The sequence below is a fragment of the Phoenix dactylifera genome, chromosome 11, assembly GCF_009389715.1.
Source record: "Phoenix dactylifera cultivar Barhee BC4 chromosome 11, palm_55x_up_171113_PBpolish2nd_filt_p, whole genome shotgun sequence".
NCBI classification, from domain to species: Eukaryota; Viridiplantae; Streptophyta; class Magnoliopsida; order Arecales; family Arecaceae; genus Phoenix; species Phoenix dactylifera.
In genome coordinates this window covers 15,688,233-15,693,279 of record NC_052402.1, presented here as the reverse complement: position 1 = coordinate 15,693,279, position 5,047 = coordinate 15,688,233, and positions in this window count along the sequence as shown.

Sequence of the window (5,047 nt, the reverse complement as noted above, 5' to 3'; positions counted from 1 at the left end):
CCCTCCCAGGCTATATGATTTTACAAGGGGAATATAGGAGACGTTTGGTTCACAGAAAAAGGAGGAAGAAAGTATGATCAATGGAAAAAAGGGAATTGAGTGATATTTGGTTTGAGTTTTGAGACTTTGCAACCTAATTAGGGAAAGGCGATCCCTGAAAGCATTCCTTCAATCATGGTGCGCCGTCAAGCCTTTCAAAAGTTTTCATTGTGCCTGAGCATATGGAAGAAGAGAGACAAAATTTAGAGGGCAATTTATGTTGGGCTGCATTGTAACCCAAATCCAACTTGGCCCAATCCATCATGCTAACGTGATGATCCACTTTCTATAAACCAATCATGGTCTGAATTTCTATAACAATTTAGGCTTTCAAATCCAAATGATCCAATTTAATGCAACGTATGTCCTCTCAACCCAACCCGACCAGGCTAGACCCAACTTCCCCATCTGCAACCCAACATGTGTTTGGGTTGAATTTTGGAATTGAGTCGGGCCTAGATTTGAGGTTTATTAGGCTGAATTTTCGATCCATCATTTGCACCACGCGTCTTGTATTCGTGTGACAGAATTGTTGCTAATATAGTAAATTTCATGCAGTTTTTTGGAAGATATCCTATTTTGATGAATAGATAATAACCCTATGCTATATTGGTCCATGTGATTCGAAGGGGAAATTTAAAGGTACCTTTAGTTGCTTCAATGCTTAGCTTGATTTTTGAGTGGCTAAGGGTTTTTCTTCTTCATTTTGGAATAAGGGTTTTGAGAGGCAACACCAAAAGTTGATATTAGATGTCATCTCCTTTACAAATTTATATTTGTTGAAGAGTCACAATAGATGAAAAGAAAGTTTATTATGTAATTAATTGGCAATATCTTGATGAAATTTAAGTGGCTGAATGTGCAAGATAAGGTCTTGACTTTTTAAGTTGTTCTTCTTTTTTTTGATTTTTTTCTCTTTTTTCAGAGAAGACTTTACAAGAGCTCAAAGAGCTATTTGCAACTTGTGGAACTTTGCAATTCCATCAGAGGGCTTGTCTGCAGGCATGATTCTTGTGTGGAAGAAAAGTTTGCAGCAAATTGACTTCATTACAGGTGGCTTTTGGGAAGGTTTCTCCTCCCAATTCTCAGCCTTGAATTATTGGTCATCTGTGCTAGTATTTATGGATTGCAATGGCTTCAAGTGTGTTGTCCTTCTGGTTGCCTACAATGTTACTTGGGGAATTTTAATGGCATAGCATGCAGCACTGAGAAAAAAAGGGGTCATAGACTTGAGACTCAGTGGAGATATCAGAGTATTCCAAGAATTCCTTGGAAGCACTGGTGTAGGTGACCTTGGTTTCCTAAGGCAAATGTATCTCATCTGCCTGGAATTAGAATAGGATTACTGTCTTATTATCATGAATATCACTTCCGAGTTTTAATTAAAAAAAAGACCTTGTCTCTTCATGTTTGAGAAATTCTGGTTATCTTGTGATGGTATCAAAAAGGCGGTTAAGAAGGCTTGGTACTGCTCTGGGAATCGTTCTCTAGCAATTAGAGTAGTTATTCTTTTTTATAGCTACCAAAAAATATAAGAAATGGAACATGTTACGGGGGGTTTCCCGAATTTAGTCCCACATCGGCTAATCAGCGGAAAGGTCTGTGCCTTAAATGGGGGGCTCAATAACCTCTTCTCACCGAGGCGCCTTCCCTGGGGTAGTACCTGCGCGGCCCTCCGAGGAAGGACAAAACCGTGCGGGGTGGAAAGGGTGGTTCCACCCGGGGCGCCACCAGAGGGTGGACCCCCGGGAGCGGTCGACGATCCCCGATCCCTAGAGCGGACAATACCTTGCTCTACCGAGTTGAGCTGCTCCAGCACTCTCTCGTTAAACCGAGGCGCCTTTTGAAGGGCAAACCCGTGAGGGGTGGAATGGGTGGTTCCACCCGGGGCGCCGTCAAAGCGCGGACCCCCGGAAGCGGTCACGATCCCCGATCCCCAAAGCGGACAATACCTCGGTGAGGACGCGGTCGCTTTCCCTGCTCGGCTGGTGTGTGGGCTGTGCTGGTGACGGGGTGCAAATCCCGCATCAGATGGCGCTAGAAGGAGGGCCTCGGCCCTCCGCCTATCCAGCAAGGAGCCGACCCGGGCACAGGACCTTCCCGCTGGGGGGGCTGTGTTACGGGGGGTTCCCCGAATTTAGTCCCACATCGGCTAATCAGCGGAAAGGTCTGTGCCTTAAATGGGGGGCTCAATAACCTCTTCTCACCGAGGCGCCTTCCCTGGGGTAGTACCTGCGCGGCCCTCCGGGGAAGGACAAAACCGTGCGGGGTGGAAAGGGTGGTTCCACCCGGGGCGCCACCAGAGGGTGGACCCCCGGGAGCGGTCGACGATCCCCGATCCCCAGAGCGGACAATACCTTGCTCTACCGAGCTGAGCTGCTCCAGCACTCTCTCGTTAAACCGAGGCGCCTTTTGAAGGGCAAACCCGTGAGGGGTGGAATGGGTGGTTCCACCCGGGGCGCCGTCAAAGCGCGGACCCCCGGGAGCGGTCATGATCCCCGATCCCCAAAGCGGACAATACCTCGGTGAGGACGCGGTCGCTTTCCCTGCTCGGCTGGTGTGTGGGCTGTGCTGGTGACGGAGTGCAAATCCCGCATCAGATGGCGCTAGAAGGAGGGCCTCGGCCCTCCGCCTATCCAGCAAGGAGCCGACCCGGGCACAGGACCTTCCCGCTGGGGGGGCTGTGTTACGGGGGGTTCCCCGAATTTAGTCCCACATCGGCTAATCAGCGGAAAGGTCTGTGCCTTAAATGGGGGGCTCAATAACCTCTTCTCACCGAGGCGCCTTCCCTGGGGTAGTACCTGCGCGGCCCTCCGGGGAAGGACAAAACCGTGCGGGGTGGAAAGGGTGGTTCCACCCGGGGCGCCACCAGAGGGTGGACCCCCGGGAGCGGTCGACGATCCCCGATCCCCAGAGCGGACAATACCTTGCTCTACCGAGCTGAGCTGCTCCAGCACTCTCTCGTTAAACCGAGGCGCCTTTTGAAGGGCAAACCCGTGAGGGGTGGAATGGGTGGTTCCACCCGGGGCGCCGTCAAAGCGCGGACCCCCGGGAGCGGTCACGATCCCCGATCCCCAAAGCGGACAATACCTCGGTGAGGACGCGGTCGCTTTCCCTGCTCGACTGGTGTGTGGGCTGTGCTGGTGACGGGGTGCAAATCCCGCATCAGAACAAAGAGGCTATTAGCAATCTGCTTAAGAAGTCAAGAAAGCTTGCAAAGTAGATCCAATGCCTTCGGTGAGAGGATATTAGATGTGGGCTTTTCTTAAGGAAACTTAGAGACTATGACAGAACTTTAAGGCAGCAAGAATTTAATCTTTTGGACATAGAAGTCTCACGTGAAATGGCTTCAGGAAGGTGATCAGTACCAACTTCTTGAGTAGAAGAAAGAAGAGAATTTTAAGGGTGACAAGGTCTAATAGGACAGAGGCAATTGAGGATGATAAAATTAGAGCCATTTTTCTGTCAAATTTCTTTAACAACTGAAACATGATGCTACAATTGAGCTCCCTTAAATCCTTTCGAGATTAATTGTTCAGGAAAATATTCAACTCACTCGTTTTGTTTTTTGATGAGCAGATAAGAGAAATTGTTGCCGGTCTTGCCTTGGATAAGATACTTGGTCCTGATGGGTTTCAGCCTATGCAATGCAGAGCTTTCTGGCCTAGAAAAGATGTTATTGCTGCAGTGAGAGAGTTCTTTGGAACAAGTCAAATGCGATTAGCTCGGAAAGCAATTTATATCACACACTTATTTTCGAAAGCCATATGGAGGTTGAGGATTGCAGGCCTATTAGTGCAAAAATTTCGGTGCATAGAATGAAAGAATTCATGCCTCATTTAGGGGTCGGAGCATCACTGACAATAATACATTCGTCCAAGAAATTATGCATTCTCTTCATAAGTGAATTCGCCAATGGCGATCAAGGTAGATATGGAGAGAGCCTATGATTGGGTAAAATAAAACTCTCTTTGCTGCTCTTCATCACTATGTTCTGCTTCAAGTTTCATTAGTTGGAACCGTGGCTTTGTGTGCGAATCTACTTTTGCAATTCTCATGAATGGAACCCATAAATCCTAGTTCACCTCATCTTTAGGCCTTCACCAATGTTGTGCTCTCCCTGCTTTTCATTTTATCCTTTCTTCGGATATCTTGCCAAGATCTTAACACAATCTTGTTTCAAGACAAGCACTTAAAAGTGTACCAGCCTGGTAGCAATAGATTCTATGTTTCACATCTTCCTTTTGCAGATGATTTATCATTGGTTGCGAAGGCTATAATGCAGAATGCTATTGATCAACTTAAGGAGAATGATAACTTCACATTGTCTCCAATCAAGGCAGAATATGAATGTTCGAAAGTCTCACATTCAATTAGCCCACGGATTGATTCTACTTTAAAGAGGAACATCTGCTCTGAACTGGGAATCATTACGCTTCTTCAACCAGTTCTTGTTGGCTACTGTACTACTCCTGTGATAGTCTGATAGATTTCAGAGACCTTTTTTAAATCATTTCTCTGGGCTCATGAGGTTTGCAAGAGCAAGTTACATATGGTTGCATTAAGCCTAAGTCACAAGGACTTGAGGTGCAAGAATTGAGAACAAGATGTGCAGCATTCATGGAAATCTGCTGCTGCTAATCTCATATTAAACAAGAATTCTTTGTGGCGCAAAGTAGGATCAGCTAAATGTAAGTTTTTTTTTGAAAGAATGGGAAAAAAAATTGCGGCCGCAGTACTTCTAGCATTTGGAAGGCAATTTGTGGCAGGGCTTGGGTGGCTCATGATGCTTTTCAGTGGCAAGTTGGCAAGGAAGAAGTATCAATAATTACTGCAAACCCTCGCATCAGCAATAAATCTTTAAATAGAATGGTCATCCCTATTAATATGGCAATGAACTATGATGGATGTTGTGTCTCCAATTTCCTAATAATAATGCTTGGGTCATTCAGCTATTACAGAAGTTCCTGCCATTGGAATGGATCTCAAGAATAAGGGTTTTTACAAG